Source organism: Tamandua tetradactyla, chromosome 1 (assembly GCF_023851605.1).
Source record: "Tamandua tetradactyla isolate mTamTet1 chromosome 1, mTamTet1.pri, whole genome shotgun sequence".
Taxonomy (NCBI): Eukaryota; Metazoa; Chordata; class Mammalia; order Pilosa; family Myrmecophagidae; genus Tamandua; species Tamandua tetradactyla.
In genome coordinates, this window is record NC_135327.1 from 49139017 (window position 1) to 49163289 (window position 24273).

The window sequence follows — 24273 nt, forward strand, 5'->3', positions numbered from 1 at the left end:
CAGCCCTGTGGTTTGTTTTTTGGTGTTGTTGCTATTTTAAAAATTCTATTCTAGGAACATATCACCAACCATTTCCCTTTTTAGCTACATTTAAATATATAATTCAGTTATGTTAATTATATTCATGATGTTATGTTACCATCACCACTATATATTATCAAAATTCTTCTATCACCCCAAACAGATAGAAGATAGAATTGGTAATTCTGTACCAATTAAGAATTCCCTACCCTGAGCCAGTCCCTGGAAACCTATATGCTAGTTTCTGACTCTACGAATTTACTTATTCTAATTATTTCATATCAGTGAGATCATGTAATATTTGTCCTTTTGTGGTCTGGTTTATTTCACTCAAGATGATTCAACGTGTTCTTAATCTTAATCCTCATTTCTGTGGATGTGAACTCTTTGCAAATAGGATCTGTAAGGGTGTTATTTGTAGTTAAGATGTGGCCCAATTGGATGAGGGTAGTTCTCAGTTTCGCGTTATGGGAGGCCTTACAAAGAAAAGAAACTGGAAGCGAGAAATCAGAGAATGGCAGAGGGGAGCCGGATGCTGGAATTCAGCTCTAAACCTCTAGAGCAGAGGACATGGCCCTGTGAAAGGAGGCAGAGACACAAACCGGGGAACCCCAAGGGTTGCAGGCAGCCAGCACCAGAGGGCTGCAGATTCTGGGAGAAGGCAAGCCTCACCTCTATCTTGATTTTGGACTTAACTACTCTCAAAACTGTGAGTCTGTAAAGTCCTGTCCTTTAAGCCACCCCATTGTATGGTACCTGTGACAGCAGTCTAGCAAGCTAAGAAAGGTCGGTCCATGTTTCAGGGTCTAGAGCTGCAGTCAGTCTTTTGTATATTCTTTGTATACTCGCACAGCATCCCATTGTGCGGATACATTACGATTTGTTTATCCATTTATTTGTTCATAGACATTTCACCTTTGTTTCCAGTTTGGGGGCAATTATGAACAAAGCTGCAGTTAATATTCTTATACATTTCTTTACATGGACATCCATTTTCATTTCTTCTGGGTAAATGCCTAGGAATGAAATTGTTGAATCCTATGTTAATGACCGTTTAATATTATAAGGAATGGCTGAACAATTTTGCAAAATGGTTGTACTCTTCTTCACTCCCAGCAGCACTGTCTGAGCGTCCAGTTGCGCCCCAGCCTCTCCAATTCCTTGCATTGTCACTCTTTTTCATTTTAGCAGCTATAGTGGATGTGAAGTGGTATCTCCTTGTAGGCAAACTTTTTCAAAACAGTCATTTTTCTGGGGACCTAGTGCAGAATTCTAGTGACGCCTTAGCTGGGGCTGTGAAAGGCACAAATTCTAATAGGAGGAAAGTGTATATTTAGAGTCAGCCTGCGTCATTCCATTTTTAAAAGGAACCCTCCAAGCAGCAATTGTAATTCAAAACTCCTCCCCAGAAGTCTAGTTTCCTTAACAGCTGTTTATAAATATTTACCGTCACATTTTTAATGAAAACAATGCATACAACACAAATACCGGGTGCTTTAATGTAAAAATATTTATTTCGCAGGTTGCCAGATGTTTTTATGTAGGGCCCAGAGAATTCTGCCTATCTCCAACTACGGGTCCACTGAAGACTTTTCTGGAAGAGTGGGTGCTTAAGAGCAGGTTCCCTGGAGAATAAGCTTCCGGGGTTTGAGTCCTTTCTCTGCTAAGGGTGTGACTTCAGCCAAATTATTTTGCCTCTGTGGTAGAAATAAGATCTTCCTTCAGATACTGGGATAATAAACTTTCCCTCCAAGGGCAGTAATCAGTAATGAGTGTTACTGGGACAGTTAGTGCAACTAAAACATGTAGCTCAGTGTCTGACACGTGGTGTAAGAATTTGAGAGTTTTGCCACGCAAAGGAGGACTCCAAGAGACGTTCTCTCATGCAACAGCCAAGGGGTTTATTTACCACACATGCCTGGGGCTCACTGAACACGCAGGAACAGAGAGCCCCGAGCCTGGGTTTGGGGAAGCTTTTAAGGGGGAGGAGGAGGGGGTGGGGGTCGAGCATGGGTCACAGGTGTTGCTTCATGCAAGAAGCAGATAACGATCATTTTCATAACAAGCATTTCTGGTGCAAGGAGTCATGGGGGTTGCGAGAGGCAGATAACCACCCCGGAAAGTCCCGAGTTGTTTTTCTTAGCCTGATGGGGCCCATAACTCTTTCCTTTACAATCCTTAACTCACACCAAATGCATAGCAATGAATATAAAATGACACAAATGCTTTTGCTAGATATTTCTATCATTCAGAAGCTAAAATACATGTAAATAGCTAAATTAGGCAAGAAAAGTTAGCTACTGTTAAGTTTTATAAAATCCTTCTTTACATAAGAAAAGTTAGCTACTGTTAAGTTTTATAAAATCCTTCTTTACATAAGAGAAGTTAGCTACTGTTAAGTTTTATAAAATCCTTCTTTACATAAGAAAAGTTAGCTACTGTTAAGTTTTATAAAATCCTTCTTTACATAAGAAAAGTTAGCTACTGTTAAGTTTTATAAAATCCTTCTTTACATAAGAGAAGTTAGCTACTGTTAAGTTTTATAAAATCCTTCTTTACAGTGGGAAATATACAGTAAATGCAAAACATTCCAAAAAAGCGATTTTTTAAGAAAAGGCTTACCCTCGTTCATCCTCTTTTTCCTGGAATTTCACAACTGCAGGCTTGGTCTGGTGTCTTTAGGAACACCTAGAATGAATGTACTGTTTAAGAATTGACAGGCAGCTGCTACTTGACATAATTTCATGTTTCTGCATAAACGCTGTCTGCAGGAATATATCCCTGGAGAATGGAACCTGGAGGATTTGTGAACCCCAAAAATTTCATGCAAAATTGTGCAAAGCTCTGGAAATATTGCATACAAAGGGCAGAGGAGTATTTTTTTATGTGTGGGATCGATACCTTGCAACAAATTCTCAAAGGTACTGGGTCCCAGACCCTCTAGGGGCCACTGCAGAAGAAGGAATTGGAGGGTATAGGACAGGCTTTGGGAAAAGGCTTTAGAATTGATTTTCCACTCTGCTACTTATAACTGATGTCTCCAACTGAGCTCCTCATTCACTCTTGGCTTCAGTTTCCATATCTGAATATTAGCCAGCTACTGAGAGAAGAAAGAATGATGGGGCTTGCACCCAGTGAATGCCAATTCCCTTCCCCTTCCCTGACCGGGATTCTTTTATTTTTTTGTTTGACAGTTGTCTTATATTGGAGTTATCGACAACAAACCATAACATAATTTATATTGTCTTGATTCCCTTTTTTAAAAAAACTTTTTTAATTGTATAATATAACATATATAGAAAGCAAAGAAATTAAAAAGCAATAGTTTTCAAAGCACTTTTCAAAAAGCTGTTACAGGATAAATCTGAGTTTGTCATGGGCTACCATAAGATCCTCTCATATTTTTCATTCTAGCTGCTCCAGAATATAGGAGGCTAGAGGGCTTAAATACTTTTTTATCATCACAATCGACCTTTTTTTCCTTCTTTTTTTGTGAACAATAGCATATATACAAAAAAGCAATAAATTTCAAAGCACAGCACCACACTTAGTTGTAAAACATTTCAGAGTTTTACATGGCTTGCAGTTTCACAATTTTATGTTTTTATTTCTAGCTGCTCTAAAATACTGGAGCTAACTGGGATTCTTAATGACAGAAATCCACCCTTGATATCCCTTTGTCCATCCAAGATACCTTCAATTTCTGTTAAATTGCAAATGACCTGGGGAAAGTTCAAGCTTTGTTAAACATTTGTTGCTTTAGTACAATGCATCAGATCATTTATTTAAACCAGAATTTTTGCATCACGTAGCACAGACCACAGATAGGAAATACAAGAAAGTGAAGTTATTCCCCTCTAATTAAACAAGTCCCTTTAACTAGCAATGCTGTTAAGTTAATAGACAAATCCAGGATCTCTCTTGAGTATTTTGGAGTTTCCCAGCATCTCCAAAATCTCTACCACAACTCTAGCAGCTCCAAAGATTTTGTATCTTTAGTTATCAGAACCTCCTCATCTTTTAACATAGGGGTTGGCAAATTATGATTCATGGTCCGAATCCAGCCTATTGCCTGTTTTTGTAAGCAAGGTTTTATTGGATACAGCCATGCCCATTTGTCTAAATATTATCCATGACTGCTTTAGTGGTTCAGTAGTGAAGTTGAGTCTGTGACAGAGGATTCTTTGGGAATGGGAGGAGGCAGGAGGATTCAAATCTCCTTGAGACAGTGAGAGAGACCAGGCAGAGGCCCAGCTTTTGTACTTGAACAGCTCATGGTCCAGGATCAATGATTTAATCATACTTCTGACTAACCCAGTGGGTATACTTCTGCTTATTTTGAACTTTAATAGCTTGTCGAAATCTCTGGCCTTTGTAAAATCGAGAAAGAGAGACTTGTTGGATCCAAAAAAGTTCCAAAGACTGTGGTTTTCAGAGAATATATTCCTTCTAATCCTTTCTTTATTTTTTTCTATAGTTATATATATCCTAAAAGAGTTTGAGAACTATATATCAGGGTTGAATACAAGAAAAACTAAATATACAGACAATAAACTACATGAAAGGAGAAGAGTAAGATTTTTACAAAGTGAAAAATCTTGAGGAATTAAATATAGAGTGATTTTAGCTGAACATTTATCTATAAAATGACTGTGATAACATGATAATTGTATCATCAGCAAAAAAAAAAAAAAGTTATGTGTGATGGAAAGAAAACAAGTGGGATAAATAAGAGTAACCTTTAGCAAACATTACCTCAAAGAAATTTCTAAGTCTCTGATTTAAAAGGATAGTTCTGGTTTTTCTTTAGTACAGAGTCATTTTGATTCAAATCCTTTAGGACTTTTGTTTTCAGAAGAACTGCCCAGAGAAAAACAACAAGCATATCATTACTGAATGTGGAAAAAGAAAGAACTTAGGAAAAATAAGCACAGAGGGGAGGGAAGGAAGCAGAGAGGAAATGTAGTTGTATGCATGTAAATCTATCCATCACAGCACAGTCACCCCAAGGAAAGGGACAAAAAGTGGGGAGATGAGAGGACTCAAAAGCACCTCCTCCTAAAACCACACATAAGAGTAATATTTACTAAATGGAAGTTCACATGCCAGAATAGTCCAAGGTTATGAAAGTGAATTTTCCTTAACATTCTTTGTATAAGTTTTGAAACTATCTTCAGGCAATTTTACTCACAAGATTAGCAAACTCTCGGACATGGTTCAGAAGCCTCCATCTGTTCATTTCCTCATACTGAGGTAGATGGATGGAAGAGGCAGCTTCAAGTTGATCTTCCCCCTCCCTCCCAGGGAGGGTTAAGAGCAGATGAGTTAATTCAGCTAAGAGGCCAGGTTTGTCTTCCAGATTTAAGTTCTTATGAGAAAAACTAAGTGCATATGTACAAAGAGAAAGGAACAGCCTGAATACGAAAATGCAAAGACCCTCAGGGTAGGCATTGCTTTTGTCAGTAGATTGGGTTCCCTTGAGCCTGGGCGGGTAATTAAGGGAGGACTATCAGGGGCAATTTATCAGCAAGTGAGGACAGCGGATTAGGGCAGGGGAAGGAGCCAACCAAGAATAAGGTCTAGAAGCAGCCTGGTCTTGGGGAGAGTTCTGGAGCATGACTTGCATCACAGAGTGATTCTCACCTTGAGGCAAGGTTTTTACCTGTCCTGTTATGACACTGATTGCAATCATTTGCTGCAGGCCATCCCCAAGGTGGGTGGGATGAACCGTCTACCTATCTGCCTACCTAACTACCACGTAAAATGACTTCAGTTGTCCAAGGGCAATAAAGAAAAGGGCAGCTCAGAACCTTTAGCAGCGATTGCTCATAGCAGCTGGGGGATGAGTGTAACAGCCCATTAAAGAGGATCTGGATAGGGACCCCAGTTGCACCTACCATATATACATAGGTTGACCTGTTAGCAGCAAGTCACCGGTATTAGTTGGAAGGGGTCCAATGGAAGAGGTCATTAGAGGAAGAGGGTTGGCAATGTCTAACAAGCATTTCACTCCTATCAGGGGATGGAGTCAAGGAAAGCTCTTCTACATCTGAACCAAGTTTATCTCCCTTTCTCATTTGTCTGCGTGTGTGAAATACCCATATTACAATGTCATTTATTTGGAGCAAATATTCTTTATCGGACATCATTGGATATGCACAGAAAAGGCAGTAGGAAGTATTACTGACATTATTACTTATATTTTGCCTCTGCAGGTGTAAATGCATTTTCTCCTTTTCTATGTGACTTCCCATGTGTTCTTAGCTGAGAGAAAGTTCTCAAAAGAAATGTTCTCATTTCTTTTGTTCCTTTAAAAAAATTCTTTGTTATATTTTCTACTTAAATTGTAAAGCATAAGACAAAAAAAATCTATTCAAAATAAAAACGAATGGAATTCTACAAAGCCACTTTCATATACTTCAGGGATATAAGATGCATGCTTTCCCACATTTTAACACCACTAAAATCCAGATGCCTCTTGCAATCAACGGCTTTGTAGAATTCCCAAAGATCAGATAAAGGTTGTGACCTAGCAGCATTGCCTGTGCCTGAAAAAACTTGGTTTATGCCCGGTGTTGGTATTGTCTGTGTTTAGTCCAATTGTCTTTAGTGACTTGGCATTGGAATGTAATATTATTGCGATGATTTACAAGAACTGGGCTGTGGATCATAATTTTGATATTAACAAAGCAAATATGTGATGTTCAAGAACAACCACAATTCTGAATTTTCTCACAAACCGTAGTCAAAGCCACAGTCTTTACTCACTACTTTGTGAGTAAAGAAAGAAAGCTATCTGCAAGTAAAGCAGTTCAGTTTTGTTACTGAGGCACAAACAAGGACATTACCCCAAGCCATACCAAGCGGTACAACTGAAGTCAGGAAAAATGGTCACATTCCTTGGAATATGTGAAAAAATAAAATAAAGTACAGGAAGCTGATGTTGCTGATTCATGCACTGTAGAAGACTATCTAAAGATATTTGTTCATAGTTTAATTGGCAGTGTTTTCGTTTTCTTTTTATTGGTACATGTGCATTTTACAGTTATTAGAGTCTAGTATTCCATGAGACATGGTGCCAGGAAATGGCATAATTGTTTCTGTTTTGGAAAATTGAATAATTGTTTCTGAAGCACTGTTTTGGAAAATAATTTGATGATAAAGCATGGATGATGAAACCATCAGGAACATAACTAAAGTAAAAAGAAATAAATTATTTAGGTTTACTTAGCCTGCTGCAATAAGGGAGAACATTCCTTGGAGGAGCCCTGGGGCTTCTCAGGAGGACGGGTGGAGGCTTCTGATAGGATTTGAACTTTGGATGAATCTAAAGAGAAATTAAGGAAGCAGAGCTGGTTCTGTGCTAGATGCTGTCAAGAAGTTAGGGTGGTTCATTGATGGGCTATCTTAATAAATTTTACATAGGAGGCAGGGGATTCAAGGATGCTGGAGTTGTCACTGGTAAGGAAAAGTAGTCACTCATATTACTCAAAATTGGGGGATGAGGGGTCTTCGGTCATTTTTGTGGGGTGGAGCAGCCTTGTGTCTGTCTTGTTCCAAACATGGCCGTGACGTGACCTTGTCTGAGCATTTCTTATATCCTTTTCAGAACAGGCATGACCTGATTGCTCATGGGGCCACTATTTAACCAATACTTCATGTGAAGCATTATAGTATGGTGAAAATTTCACTGGGCTTGGAGTTGAAAGACTGGGTTAAAGGACTCACATCTTTTGGGAGTGAGAATTTGCTCAGTTCTCATAACCTTTCTGAACTACAGTTGGCTTACTTATTAAATTAAATTGGGTCTACTTATATATACTTGAAATGGTTAGGGAAAAGACAAAATGGAATTGTGTTCATCAGTGACAACAGTGATCAGGTAAGGAAATGTTGATTTCCCGTAAGTCATCTTGGATAGAAGGCCCAAGCTGATGGCGGCCCCAGGCCTTTGCGTGGAGATCAGGAGGAGAGATGGGTGTTTTGGGAGCCTATATAGCTTGGTGCTGCTGGATGGGGCTGTGGTAGAATAGATTCAGAAGCAGAATGGTGATGAGACCTACACGCAGCAGGAGATGGAAGAAACTGCCTAATGCATCTGGGACTCAGAAGCACACCCTGAGCCAAACATTTCTGTGCAAGTGATTTATTATAGGAAGTGCTCTCTGGAGAGGCCAGTAAGGGATTGTGGGAAGCAGGAAAGGGTAGGAGAAGAAGGCAAGCAAGAATATGATTTCGGGTGAAACCCCAGCCTCAGACTGATCCTGCAAGGACCTCTGAAACATAATTACACTTAAGAATTAATCCAGCCTGAAGGCAAAGGAGCTGGGCCTTTCAACTTCTGCACCATTCAGTCACAGGCTATGAGTTCTTTTGGGGGCAGTGACTGGGCAGCTGCAGCGCCCAGGATGGAAGGAAGCAGCTGTTAGCCGCAAAGCATGCAGAAGTTGGGGGGATGGGTGGGGAGCATCAGTAAGAGGGTGTGAAGGCATCTTAATGGGGCACCTGCAGGGTCCACCTGGGCAGAGGAAAAACTTCAAAAGGGCTTTCCTGGACATCTGCATAGAAGCCTTCCTTAGCCCCCGCAGTCCTGTTGTGATAGGTATGCTTTGAATGCTGTTATTACTATACCCACCTAGAGAAGCATCTCTTCCTCCAGAATCTGTCACTTCCTGGCATACATCCTTAATTGGAAGGCAAGTATTTCAAATGAAATATGTCGGAGATAATATTTAAAAGATGTCGTTCTGTCTGGAGTGTCACTGAAGTGTGACATGACTACAGGAGTCCTGTTTGGAGTAATGAGGCAAGATGAGCCCTTAGCAGACTCATTCTGCAGAGCACAGCTCAAGGACTGAACTAATATTATTACTGACCATAAATGTGTTAGGGAGATGTGGAAAGGATGTTAACGCCACTAAGCATTACAATCAAATCTCAATAATGGCCAGTGAAGCAGGCTAATAAATTGCAGATTATGTGTACCATGCATATTCATTCTTTCAGAAACTTTAACTTGCTAGCTGCAAGAATTCCAGTGGCTTCTGCTGCAAAGACGGGGCCACACTGGGGGAATAAAAGTTGGCATAGTGTTAGAATTATCTGAATCCACTGCCATGGAGTCACCTGCCTTCCTTCCCTCTAATGCAAATGGAAAAATAGAGTGATGATGCAGATCTGCCACTAGTAGGGAGCTCATGAGAGCTAATACAACACCTCCCTGTTGAGTTAGGAGGGCTCTGGGAGCTGGAATGGCTGCGGTTATCACTTGTGATGCTGCATCGTGTGAAATCAGATCTCTCAGTCTCATTTCTCTGGTGTCACGGCTTGCCAGCCATGTTTTGGAAAAATAAAAAGCCCTTGTCAGCAAGAAAGAGGATGGATGCCATATGTGTTCACTTGCTTAAAAATAAATCTGCTCTCACCAAAAACCCCATCCAGGAAAATCCTTTAGGAGGAATATTGTCATTGCACCAAGGATTTTCATGTTTGAGGATCTCCCCAAAACTATGGTTCCGTTAGGGCCTAGGGGATAAGTTTAGAAGATTGTGTTTTCTTGGAAAGGCCATTTTGGTTGGACCTGCCTCCTTACTTCAGGGTTTAATTAAGAGAAGCAGCAAGAAAACTTTGGGTAAGTGCACTTTTGTCCTCCCTGACCTTTTTTGGCAGGGTGCATAGTCCGGGAATTGAACCCGGGTCTCCGGCATGAAAGGTGGACATTCTACCACTGAGTCACCCGTGCATCCCTCACTGACCTTTCTTTACTCAAGAAGATTCTGCCTCCTGGGGTCAGACAAAGGAGCAAAAACACACTCTATCCTCTTGCCCAACCTCACCCTACTCCTGGGCAAAGTAAATGCACTAAAAAAAAAAAAAAACTTTATAGGCTAATAGAGCCTATAAAGATATATAATAATGCTCTTACCATTCATCTATCTGTTCCCTACCCACCTTTTTATAGATAAGAAAATGGAAAGAAAATGTTCCTCCATTTCTGCCTTTTCATGCTCTTGCTCAGTTCTTCCCTCTCTCCCCCACCACCACCACATTTTTTTCCCTCTCTCCCTCACTCCTTCTCTCCCCCCTCTCTCTCTGAAAAGGAGACTGTCATATCTCCAGGATCTAACTCCATCTTGGCCAGAGTAGATGAGCTGGTAGCCTGGAGCCCTGGGGAGGGAGCAGGGTGAGAGCTGACAGGAAAGAGCCCCACCTCTCAATTCAGCCTGAGGACCGAGTCCAGCCAAAAGGCAGAAGGCACTGGAAGAACCGGGGAAAAGCAGAGAATGTAAGTTACTAGAGGCAAAATACCCAAACTCTCCATTCCTTTTTCTTGCAAGAAGGTTGCTGGAAAAGTGCCTGATTGTACAACTTTTCCATTTGCAAAATTTTAGATCGTTTTGAACATTCTTACTAAAACTCAGTTTGGAAGGCAAGAAAATGAGTCTCAAAAAAAAAACAATGAAAATCTTCTTGGCTCGTTTGATAAACTTTAGTGGGCTTTTGGTACTGATATTTAATTGGCACAACAATAATTCCAAGTGTTTGTCCTGTTTAGAGCAAGTTCCCTAGATGAGAAAGGCAACTGATAGATCTTAATATCTGAATGATTTGGGGATGATGGGAAAGAAAAGAGTTGTAGGAGAGCCCAAGCTTTCAAGACTCAGAGACCTGTGGCTTCTGGGAAGACACTCTTAGGAAGAGGAGGCAGGAACAAATGGGTAGAAAGGACTGCTGTGACCCAGGCCACACACTTCAGAATTCTGGCCACTAAAGCATGAACATAAATGTGGACACTTGAAAGGGACCTTGAGAAAATTGGGAAGTTGTTGACAAGCTAGGATGTTTCCAAACATCCATCAATAAAAGACTCTGAGATTAAACTACTGACCATCATGTCTTCTCAGTCATCATTCATTTATTTTACTGTATGCTGGGCTTGTATTGGACACTGGAGACACAGCATTGAAAGGACAGACTCAGCCACTGCCTTTATGGAGTTCATCACCTGATTTTCCTTGGGCACCTGAGATGCCCCTGAATTTGTATTCACTGTGTAACTGTGTAACTGTTTTGTGTAAGGCCTTGCACTAAAGGTTCTTGAAAGAGGAGCAAGATAAAGAACCGCCATCAGTCAGTTTACAGTATAAGTGTGTAGACCAGAGAAATGTAAACTTGATGCTTATATTTATTCAGTAGCTTCACTTAACAGTGTTGGAGAGTCCTCAAAAATCCTTGCACAGAATTTAGATAAGGATTATTTAATCATTTTTTAAATTAATAATTGAATAATTGATTTTGGATGTTGTAGCAAGCATCGATACTTCATGCCTTTATACGACTGAATAATATCCCATTGTATGCCTAGACCGTGAATTGGGTAGCCATTCAGCTGCCGATGGACATTTTGTGTGGCGTCCATCCTTTGGCCATGGTGAACAGTGCTAGGTATTTGAGTGCCTGCCTTCAGTTCTTCTAGACATATTATGAGGGTAGAGGTGTGTTTGCTGCTTGTTCCAGCAGTCATTCTTTCCTCCAGTCCCGGGAGGCACTTCAACCCTGGGAATGGTCCTTGGCGGGAACACAAAGGCAAGCTCTTGAGTTGATCCCTCAGGGGCCACCAGACTGGTGTGAGCAGACGAACACAATTCCACGTGAACAAGGTCCATGTGGGGCCCCCCGGTCCCCGCGACCTGCACCAGGAATGCTGGTGAGTGCAGGGCTGGTTCAGGGCCCCTCTTCTAGGCTGGGGAGAGGAAGAAGACAAGCTGGTAGGTAAACTCCCACAGGGCTCCCATTGAAATTTACCAGCTCTTTCTTCCTTAAAGTCTCCCCTGGTTGTTGCAAATGTTCAGTTCGGTGCCAAAGTTCCAGAAAAGCTGATTCTGAGAGTTAAAGCCAGCTTGTTCATGACTTTTTTGGAGCGACTGCATTTAGGAGTTTCCTATTTCACCATTTTGGTGATGTCACTAAGCCATATTTTATAGGTAAAGATTTTTTTTTTTTTTGAAACTAATGCTTTCACAGAGGGGAACATGAAAATTGTTAGGTTTGGTTTTCTTTTTCCTTCTACTCATCTGTATGGTTCAGGGTTTCATCAGAGAACCAGAACCAGCTGCATTTATTAAAGAGATGTGCCATTGTAGGGGCTGGCTAGGCCCAAAATCCATGGGGCCAATCACAGGAAGGGCAGACTGGAATCTTTCAGGCATACTCTGGCGCTGCAGGCTACAGGTAGAATTGTCTTTCTCGGGGAAACCTTAGTTCTGCTTCTAAGGCCTTCACCTTATTGGGTCAGGTCCATCTGAATTACGGAGGATAAGTCAAAGGACTGTAGAGGTTAATCACATCTACAAAATACCTCCACAGCAATATTCAGTTTAGTGTTTGATTGAATCACTGGAGACTGTAGTGTAGCAGGCAGGCCTCTCCCTCTTTCTGGTTCAGCTGTGCTCTCTGTGGAAAATCCCAAAACCCCCTCTCCTTGAAGGCAAGCGAGATCAGACACATTCCTGGGATAGAAACCCCTCCCCTAGCCTTCAGGAACTGGTGAAGCTGCAGGTAGGTAAGATAAGACATTCCTGGGGTGGGGGCCCTTCCCTTACCGGTTCAGTTTTGGGCCATTCTCAACTTAAGTTAGTCAATTGTTTACCTTGTCTTTAACATGTCATACAGTCTATAAAAGCTAAGGTTGCCTTTTGTTCGAAGCTCAGACTTTCAGAGGCTACTCAGCTAAGCCCTATGGCCATAAAAAATAAAACCTGCTTCCCAAAACTATGGATCCTTGGTCTCAGTCTGTTCTAACTTCATGGAATGTTCCTGGTTTTCACGCTACAATAGTTTTTTTTTGATGTAAAAAACTGACCATCACACCATCCACCAAAGAAAATTTAAAAGCAAACAATAATTTTCTCCATACTCTACTTCAATATTTTAATCCTTATTTCTTGCATACTTACTTTTACACAGTATATATCAAATTCTTTAATAGGGTATTTTATGGTAACCCCATGTACTGCGTGATCACAGGCCCAGATCAGCCATGGGTATCATGTGTGTACCTCATCCCAAAGACCCTCATGTGCACAAAGAATCTGGTCCCAGAAACATTCAGCATGTCCTACAATGATTTTACAAAAGAGCAGCCTGAAGAGACCGGAAAGTAGAAGGTCTTGTTGATGTGAGCACAGTGGCCAGTTCAGTGTATGTTAAAGCTCCAGGACACTCTTTCCAAAGCCATGAACTCTTCTCACCTATGTGAAGGATCCTATATTATTACCTAGGCATCGTCTCTTTTTCCCACCATGGTAATGCAGTTGGCCCTGGGTTCACAGTGTCCCTGGGGGTAGATCTTCTATTGCCTCTTTCTCCTCCTATTATGGAAAAGCCTTCCCCTTCCTCCCCAGTGGTAGCAGGGCCTAAAGAAAGCTCCATTGCCATTCTCAGGTTCCTGGAGCTGAGGAAGTCCCCAAGCTGCTTTATTCCGTCTCACAGTTGTTTCTAGTATGAGCTATGTTTAGTTCTATGCATGTATAAATGGTTTACCCTAGGTTTTGAACATACACTCATTAAGAGCATATAGACAACATCTCAAAATAGTTAAGTTTTGAGCTTTTACTTTTTCCCATTTCCTTGTGAATGACCTTTCCCCTTCTCAGTTAGATGCAGCTACATTGCCTTGAGGATAAGTAGATCATTAGAGGAAAAATGAAAAGAAGAAAATAGTCAATGTTCTGCTTTCTGACATCTAAAACAGTCCTTTGAGCATCAAAAGGGGTGGCTTGAGAGAGACAGGGCAGTGTTTAGGCCATAATCATAGAATTAGAAAGAAAGCAGAGTTTTCAGGTCAAGGGGTCATCTCTGTCCAATCGTAGAGCAAGAGGAAAAAAATGTATAAAAAGAGACATGGCTGGATTCAATATAAAATGAGGGTTTCCATAGACAAGGAACAGAACAGAAAAACAAAAGGTAAGCGGAGCAGAAAGTGAGAACTTATGTACTTGGAAAGTGGAAGTACGTAGTACTTACAAGAGGTTTGGGCCACTTCGAGGTAAAGAGAACCAAAAATGCCCCACAGGAGGTGTTAAGGGCTTGGGTGGATATTCCCACCTGCGATAGGACAGTGTCCTTCTCATGTAAACCTTCCTTGGTGTGAAGGAAGGGAAAAGTGGGACATAAGCAAAGATCCACATCCATATGGCCATAAACTGTACCGTCTGGACCACTGTTCTGAGCCTCGGTCCACAGTGTTCCCAACATGGCAGCCAGAATAGGATCTGGCTACAGACTGGGGACCTGGAGGTCAAGTGAGGAAACTCTGAAACTAAAAACAAGCAAACAGCAAATCAGTTTATCACAAAATCAAATAAAAAGGATGAGGACTTTATTTTATCAAGGCAAAAGAAGGCGAGGAAAGGGAATAAAAGCAATAAAGTGAAAATGTTTGGTCATCTAAAACCACAAAATAAGATTATAGAGATAAAACCCACTAGACTCTCAGAAAAATGTAAATGGGTTAAACTCACTCATTAAAAATCAGAGTTTAATAAAACTGGGTTTAAAATATCCATCTATAGGCTGCTTCCAAAAGACCCCAAAAAAGTACTTAAAACAAAACCACATAGAAAGACTCACAATAAAGTCATGAAGAAGTAAAAACTGAGCAAAACGTGTTGTAAAAACAACAGTATCTGCAAAATAAAATTTAAACCAAATAACATTACTCGATTAAAAGGGACACAATCATGAAAAATAGGACAAGTCAATGGAAAGCTTTTCTAATCATGAACTTGTAGGCTCTCAACAACATATCCTAGAAGTTAATAAAGGTAAAATTTACAGAATTACAGGGAGAAATTAATAAACACAGAACCATTGGAGATTTTAACAGGACTCTGAAAAATATAGATTAAGCTGACAAAAAATTTGAATGCAAAGAGATGATTTAAACAACATGTAAAACATTGTTCCATTAGGTATAATTGTTTCCTTATTGATTGGTAACAGATCTTCTGATATTTATCTACTTTCTGGTTCTGTTTTACTTTGTTCCACATACTAAATATAATATTCATGGATAAAAAGATAAACAGTTACTGAAATATTGAAAACATGGATAGGAATTATAAACACTGAATTTATGATATATGGTATGCTAGAATGTGTGAGGAAGAGGGGAAGATTTTTAAGTTCTGAAGAAATAAAACTCAAGAAAAGCCACATTAGATGAGCACTGTCTGGGTTCAGAGGTGTGGTGCAAGATGAGCATGGGGTTAGAGAAACATGGGGTGAGAGTGCTGACCCTAGTGATCTACAAGGAGTGCAAGGAACTAGCATCTGGAAAAAGTCACACCTTGTTAGTGCCCAGTGCTGAGAGCTGCATGGAAACCAAATCACCATCCTTTGTCTCCCAGGTAGAAGAGCCATATTAGTTGCTCATCTCTCACTATGGACGTTGGAACTACCGTTAACAATTGTGAGCACAGCACCCATGGATGTCCTAGCATAGGGATGCTGCTTGTGCCTTGAGTCTTCACCTAATCCCATATGAACTGCCAGGTGTGGACAACCCTCTGTGGTCCATACTTTAAGACACGTACAAGCACAGCTATATGTAAAGGAAAGATGCATTTGTAGAGTCTGTTCTGTTCAACTGATGTTACCATGACCATAGTAAGAAACAGTTGAAATGTGCATGCCAGCTGGGAGGAATGGCCACCCTCCGGGAAGGAGGTGTACTTTGATAAAGATATCTAGGTCCCAGGAAGCTCCCTAGACCAAATTGGGTCTGGTCACATAAACTAATTGAAATTCGATCACTATTGTGTAAAATTATCATAAAAACTGCATGCAAGCAGTTAGAAGAGTAGAAGAAGAAGGAGAGAGGAGAATCTTACGAGAAAGAGAAAGTGTCTCATCAGAATCTTATCTGGGAAAAGAGTGCTCTGTTACGGATTTTTACTAATGAGACTTTGGCTTCTGCTTCCAAGACTTCCCTTCAGGCACATCTCTTCAGGTGTTGGTGCCATCTTATCTGGTGATGTAACTATGCCTTATTTTTGACAGCTCTTTTAATTACTTTCTTTTAATTATTTTCTTTTGATTACTTCCCTAATAAAATCTGTTTTTAAATCACTGAAGCCTGTGTTGTCCATGAATCTGAACCTATAAATTAAGTGGCCACAAATATCATGTCGCCTTCCGTGCGACACTATAGTACCCTCTTCCCCAACAGACGATGGGGTTAACAACCTGTGCAGGTAGGAAGTTCCCTTCAAAAATCGGACTTCATATTATGTCTGTTTAACTTCAGCCTTAGATGGAAAACTACACCAGCAAGTAAGAGCTTCCTTAAAGTGGCACATTTGCTCCAGCTCACTTCGCAATGGGGTGAAGTGGCCCCAAGTAACCACTTCTGGGTTTTGCTTTCCACGCCACCACAGTTCCTCAGTGTTAAGGCCCCCATCTCAGATCCTGCACCCAGCACCCTGCACTCTGTTGCCTGCTTTTCTCTTCCTTCCTACTACCAATCCAAGTCAGGTGGGCAACTCCCAACTCAAATTCCCTTCATCAGCAATCACTAGGCTTCTTCAATGAGTCTCTTAAGTTTCTAGTCTAATTTTTATATGAATTGGTTGGGGTGAAGGCAATGGTTGCTGAGGATTGCAGGATTTGATCAGCTTAGCGATTCTTGGCCTCTCCCTGGAATTGGAAAGCATTTCATACGCAGTGTTTTCAGAGTTGGGGTTTTAATACAAACTTAGACATAACCTGGAAGAAAACAAAAAATTTGAAGATAGGTCTTTAATCTGATTGTTTAGTTCTACTCTCTTTTAATGATTTGGCAAATTCATACATTAACATTTGTAGTACCAATCGTATGGTATCCTTGCTTCTGTCTTCTTCTATAGTTTTTAAAAATAATTTAATATTGTCTACTTCATCTTCTAGAGTGCCATATGGATTGAGTTTTCCTTTGTAAAAATGTCTGGTGCCTTGTTTTTTATTCCCACTTGTTTATCTTTTACTTTATAAACATAGTTATCATCATAGTTAAGGAAAATACAGTTCTGCTTGTTTCCCACGAGTAAGAATAAGGACTAAGAATCTGTTTATCTCCATCTATCTTTTCATTTCCCATCCACAGTTTTTGTTGACAAAATCTTTGACTATTACCTGAATCTTATATTATATTGTCATCTTCCATATTTTCCATGCGTAATTGCACAGATGTTCATTTTGTAGCTATATTTATAATATTTATTAAAGCATAATTGCATGTTTGCTTGGTTAAATCTTAACTCAGTTTTTCATTTACGACTTCCTTGCCTGCTGTTCCCTACCCATCCCTTCCCTTTGCTTCCCTTCTCTTCTTTCCATTCTTCCCTGGTCCTTTCCATCTTTCTAATTTCTTTCTTTATCCCCTCCCCCTTCCCTTCCCTCTGTCTCCACTCCTCCACTTTCCTTCCGTCCTCCCACAGCAATGGAAGGGCTGTGATGTACCAGACACTGTACGGTGCTTGCTCTTGTGAGCCTTGTGACCTAAGGTGGAAATTGACACTTAACAGTGAACACAACCAAACACATAAATATGAATTCTGAAATGTGCTCTGAATGAAAATAATTTTGTTCTGTGAGAGGGACAACAACATGGCAACGTGCTTTAGTTTGAGGGCCCAAGGAAGGAATTGCTATTGAGAACATTCTGAAGGATGCTGAGCAGACAGGAGTCACCAGGGGAGGGGGGAGGGGGTCAGTGAGAGCTTTACAGGCCAAGGGAGGAGTAGGTCCTCTCAGTGGGCAGGAGAACACTTCCCCACTAGCAATGGAGGAGAGGACTTTTCTTTCCTTTATGTATACGAAAGAAAATTTGGTTTGTTTTAAATTATGGGGTGGGGGGGGGTGTCTCAATTTTTCTACTCAAAATCTCTAGGTGTTGTTTAGAACTGTTCTGGCATTTAAATTTCATAGAAGGAAGCTAAGGCCAGCCTAATTTCCCCATTTATATGTAGCATCTTTCACCTTTGGGATTGTTTCCCATGAATACTTGAGTTATTCATCTATTATTTCTTTACGTTTAAGATGTTCACGGGTATATGTTAGAATATTTTGACATTGTTTCCTAGGTGAAATCTTAATTAAGCTCAGGATTTTAAAGTAATTTGATTTGAATTGTAATGTGTTTCTTTTTTCTTTTCCTCTCATTTTTAAAGGAACACAAAATTTCCACCCTTAACTCTCTTCGGTAATTATTAATTTATATTCTCCCCTATCCTTTTTAGTTTTTCGCCTTTTCTTCAGATTCTGAGGGAAATTCCCGAGCTTTTAGTGCAGAATAGATTCTTCTCTTTATAGAATAGCTATCTCTTTCGCATCAAGAATTGCTCTTCCCAGTAAAGCAATGGGTTCCTGTGGTAGGTAGACTCAGTTGTCAACTTGGCCAGGTGAAGGCACCTATTTCTGTTGCTGTGGACATGAGCCAATGGTACGTGAACCTTATCTGTTGCTGATTACATCTGCAGTCGGCTTGGAGGTGTGCCTGCTGCAATGAGTGATATTTGACTTAATTGGCTGGTGCTTAAATGAGAGACTTAGCACAGCTCAAGCAACTCAGCACACCGCATCTCAGCTCAGCCCAGGCCTTTGGAGATGCAGAAAGGAATCACCCCGGGAACAGTTGTTGAAACCCAGAGGCTTGGAGAGAAGGCCAGTAGAGATCACCCTGTGCCTTCCCACATAAGAAAGAACCTCAGATGAAAGTTAGCTGCCTTTCCTCTGAAGAACTAATGAAATAAATCCCCTTTTATTAAAAGCCAGTCTGTCTATGGTGTGTTGCATTCCAGCAGCCAGCAAACTAGAACAGTTCCCAATGTACTTTTAATAGTCAGGGTTAGTATTCTATTGCCATAATTGATTAGATGATGAGTAGACATCTGTCCCAGGTTGGGCTCAATAGATTTTCTTTCTTTTGAAACTTCATAATTGGGATTTAGGGCAACTTGTCAGGCTATAACAGCCAACAGGTTGTTTCCAACTTGTGGTTCTAGACCTTCCTCAGATTCACTAGGTCACTGAGTCCATGAAAACCCCTGTATTTTCCTAATAATTAATATGCTATAAGTTCCCTTTTTATGTTTAGGTTCTACAGTTGTTTTTCTGTTACTCAAAGTCAAAATAATTTGCCTGGGTCCACATATCAGGGGGGATTATTCTGCTTTCCTAAATGGCTGCTCAATCTTACCAAACGTAGAGGATCGGGAAATATTTGCAGAATTTAAAATTGATGAAAGACATTTTTCTGCTTGAACAGCAGGAATTTGGATGCAAGTTGCATGTAATGAATAAGCATACATTGCCAATTTGTAAAATAAAGATAAAGGATTTAAAAAGCATTATAAGCCTTTCCCCCAGCCTTGTACAGACTTTGATGTTCATGAAACCTGTTAAATCCCTGTCAGGCAGACATGGCAAATGGGGTGGGAGGTCTGTTGTTTCCTACAGTGATGTCAGATCACTTTGTCTGGGAGACACCACTTTCAGATGATAAAGCTCAGGAATAAAATAAATGCTCTTAGGTTCATGGAGACAGAATTCAAAGGCTTTAGATTAACTAATGGACTGACAGTGGAACACAGTCCAAGAAATAATGGTCAAGGTAAGATCAACACTTTCTTAGTCCAGAAGTAGTAACTATGCTGGGTATCTCAGGAAGTTAGGAAGATTACTGAACTTAGAAATGAATATGGAATAAATGTAAATCATTAGCCATGGGGCCGAAAGACCAACCAGAAATTTCCTTCATAGACTGGCTGACTTGAGACCTATTCGTCTCAAATAGAAAGTTAACCCTTGAAACAAAACCATTTTATGCAAAAAGTAGAACAATGGAAAATCCCCTTTTGAAACAGGAAAATAAAGTTCACATGCTTGCCTAGACTAAGCAAAGCTCTATATTTATATTTAATAATTTATTAGTATTAAATAATAATACAAATGCTGCTAATTAAATTTATGTGACACAAGTAATGGTTCTTGGAGGGGAAACAATAGGTTTATGCCAGGAAAGAAGGAACTGTGAATATTAGTGAGCTAGGATTTCAACTTAAGAAAAAAGTGATAAACAAATATTAAATAAAAGTAACTAAATAAAAATAAGGCATTATAAGCCCAAAAGTCATGGAAAGAAATGTAGAATAAAGATAAGAGCCAGAATTAGTAAAAATATATATATATATACCTTAAATGACATAAATGGCCTCAAATTTTATTTCTTTGAAAAGACTTTAAAAATTGAAAACCCTATTACAGGATATATGAAGAAGAAAGGGCACAAATGAACAATATAAATGCAAAAGGTGTAGTCCTACATATGTGGAAAATAAATGAAAATAGAAACAGCTATGGAGAAATATGTGTCAATAAATTGGAAAATTTTGTGAAATGAAACAAAATTCCTAGAAATATTAATGACTCCAGGAAGTGTAAAATTTGAGTTGCCTTATTCTCATGCTACTTATATTTAAAGGAAAGTTCTTTTTTTTTTTTTTTTTACCAAATACTCAAGGAATTGATCACTCTAAATTTAAGAAAACGTTTCAAAAGATTAGAAAAAGAGAATACTTTGAAACTCATGCCTTGAGGCTGGTATAATCTCAATAACCAAATCAGAAAGACAATAAGAGAAAGGAAAATTAAAGTTCAGTCCCTCATGAACGAGAATGAAATTCCCTCCCAAATCAACAGCAAAAATCATACACATACACTATGACAAAGTATACGCACATATACAATGGTTATGTTGTATAAGTCACCACTTAGCAGTTTGAAACAAAAGAAAAAAGTAACCAATTTTTTAAATAACAATGACAATAGATACAGAAAAAAAATAAACTTTCAATAATATTCAATAAGTGTATTATAAAAGACAAACAGAAGGCCTCTTAAGAATAGAGAAGATAATTTTTTAACTGATAAAGGATTTCCATTCAAAAAGGAAACAAACAAATTATATTTTTAATCATGAGGTATTGAAAAAGTATGGTCTTTAAAATTAGGAGCATAGCAAGGATGCTGACATTTCTGTTTTCTGTTCAACCATGTGCTAGAGGTCCAGCCAGTGTTTATAATACTAGGGAAAAAATCAGAAATAGAAAGAATAGAAAGGATGAAACCAAATTTTCATAATCTTCCCAAGATGTGATTATGTAAGTCTAAGAGAAGCTACCCAAAACTATGAGATTTAATAAAAGAGTTTAGGAACTTTTCTGAATATAAGACCAATAGGCCAAAAAGTCAGTTTAATTTTCCACACATCTAATTGCTATTAGAAAATAGCAATTAGAAAAACACAATCAAAAAATGTATATGGTATATAGAACAAACATTTCACAGAAGGTGTAGATGATTTTTATGTAGATGATTATAAAACTATAGTAAAACGACATTAAATAAAAATGAAATAGATTGACATGCCATTTTCATGAATAGAAAGACTCTTTAGCTTATAGATGAGTCTATTTGTTTCCAAATTGATCTACGGAGTCAATTTAATTGAAATTAATATCATTTTCCAATGAAATTTGACAAGCTTATTCTAAAATGTGTAATGGAATAGTAAAAGACTCAAAAGATTCATGAACACAATTTGCACTATAAGTTTGTACGTAAAAGAGGTGAGTATTGTCCTAGGAATAACCAAGTAGTCGATCAGAGGTACAGCACAGAGCTCTTGAAGCAGAGCCATTGATTTGGAAAGCTGATATGGCTCATTAGAATTATTGGGAAAGTGACTGACCATCCAGTAAATGATACATTACATTAAAATTTGGCCAGAGAAATAAGAACATTGACAATAGGTTCCTACCTCACACTATATCCAAAAGTCAATTGCAGGTGAAGTAAGATTTTAAATGTGCAAGACAGAACATTAAAATGCTTAGAAATCCATATAAGAAAAAGGGTTCTTGATGTGGGGAAGAAAAAGATTTATTAAACTAGACATCAAGAATGTAAACTATAAAGGAAAAGATTGACAAACTGACTTACATTAAAATCAAGAACTTTCTGTTTAAGTTAAAAGTGAAAATGTAGATTATAAACTGGAAGATGCTTTCCACAACACAGTAAGCAAATGCAGGATTAATATTCAAATTATATATGTGTGTGTGCATGCGTGTGTGTGTGTGTTTCCGGTGAATCAGTAACAAAAAGACCTTTGAAAAAACATTTCACGGGGGAAGAAACACAAATGGCACAGAACCACAGAAAAGATATGCAGTGTTAATAGTAATTCAGAAACCTGCTAATTTAAACAATGAAACTTTTAAAATTAAATTCAATTCTACAAGCACAAGTTTAGGAAACATTTAAGTCCTGCCAGTACCATGTTTGGCAAAGGGCATGATGAAAAGGAAATTTTCATGATTACTGCTGGAAGTATAAATTGAAATTACTTGGGAAAATAATTTGACATTATCCAATAATGTAATTGTGCAGTTGTATTCTATTCCTAGGTATGTGCCCTAAACTACTGCACACATGCACCAGGGAACATGCATAAAAATGTACAGAGACGCATAGTCTATCATAGCGAAATACTGCAAATAACCTGTATTAGTTTTCTACTGCTGCATAACAAATGACCACAGGTTAAGCAGTTTAAAATAATGCTCAGTTATTATCTCACAATTTCTGTAGATCAGAAGTCTGAACTCAGCCTAGCTGAATTCTCTGCTCAGAGTCTTACAAGGCTGAAATCAACATGTCTTCTCTGCTCTTTTCTGGAACTTGGGGGGGTTCTCTTCTGAGCTCTGGTGGTGACTGTTTACAATTCACTTCCTTTCAGTTGCAGGACCGAGATCCCTGGCTTCTTGCTGTTTGTTGTCTGGAACTGCTCTCAGCTCTAGACACTGCTGCAGTACTTTTCTCTCCATAGACCCTTTCATGCTTCAAACGTCTCCAACTTCTTATTTATGGTCAGTCCTTTTCATGATAATCTCCTTTTAAAGACAATTGATTGGGGGTTTTAACTACATCTGCAAATGTCCTTTTACAGTAGCACCTAGATTAGTGTTTGACTGAACAACCAGCAAAAGGCGTGTGCATACCAGATGCTGGGAATCTCTGGGGCCATCCTAGAATTCTGCCTGCCACACACCCCACTCAACATCGTTAGTGCGGGAAATTATATTTTTGCAGTATAGTCATATAACAGAATACCTTATAGCATCGCAAATGAAGGAAGTTGAGTTACACACGTACACCTGAGCGAATGTTGAAAATATGATGTTGACGGAAAAAAAATTAAATCATAGAAGAATATTCCACTATGATTCCATTTATATAAATGTCAAAACTATGCAAAACTAGTTTAGGTTTAGTCTTACTACACACAGGCGTGAGAACGCTGAAGATAATAAAGAAAATGAGTAATAAAATTTTAGGAGAAGGTATCTCTGGGGTGGAGGGAGGAAGAGGGATGTGACTAGGGGAACACAGGGGGATTAAATTTAGTATGAATTGTTCTTTTACTTAAACTGGATGCTGTGCACCATTCCTTTTTGTAGTCCTACATATTATGCACAGTTTTTTCTCAAATTTTTTATTTTTTTTTAGCATGGGCAGGCTCCGGGAATCAAACCCGGGTCTCTGACACGGCAGGCAAGAATTCTGCCACTGAGCCACCATTGCACCACCCCATATCATGCACGTTTTGTATGATAGATTTCTCATTAAAATAATAACTGAGATAAAATGATATATATTAACAGAAAGTACAAAAGCAACAGAAATATAAAATACTTAATAAGTAATAGGTAGCCATTAAATAAAACATTAGAACTCTTGAATATCATGAATGATGACGTGAATGAATGGAAATATGTCCTTTTTTAGAAATAGGACCCAATATTATAAGATGTCAAGAATATTGAAAACACCAGTTGTCAGCACGTTCTATTAAATTTACAGTGTATACGCAACTTTCAGCTTAATGCAAACAGGAAAAAGATCAATCTTAAGTCCTTTCATTAGTTCCACAAAATGCTTCCTTTCATTTTCTCATCTTTCCTTGAAAAATGAAACCAACTTCAGCAATGTGATACCATTTTACTTCCTACCTGCAGCAAATGTGGCTTCACTGCCCGATGGGATTTACCCGTGTCAGCATGTTCCACTGTAACTGATGCATTAAAGGAGTGTGAAGAGGAGCTGGCCCCCACGTTCTCCTCTCCAATTTCCAAAATAATGTCTGTGCAT

At 39.1% G+C, this 24273-nt stretch overlaps 1 long non-coding RNA gene across 2 annotated transcripts in view; it reads right to left on the minus strand.

The window, feature by feature from the left end:
* LOC143684275 (uncharacterized) overlaps positions 1-24273 on the minus strand; it is a 59112-nt gene that overhangs the window by 20159 nt on the left and 14680 nt on the right. For both annotated transcript variants that reach the window (XR_013175949.1, XR_013175948.1), the window contains exon 3: positions 2644-2709. This is a non-coding gene — a long non-coding RNA (uncharacterized LOC143684275). The remainder of the gene's footprint in view (positions 1-2643; positions 2710-24273) is intronic.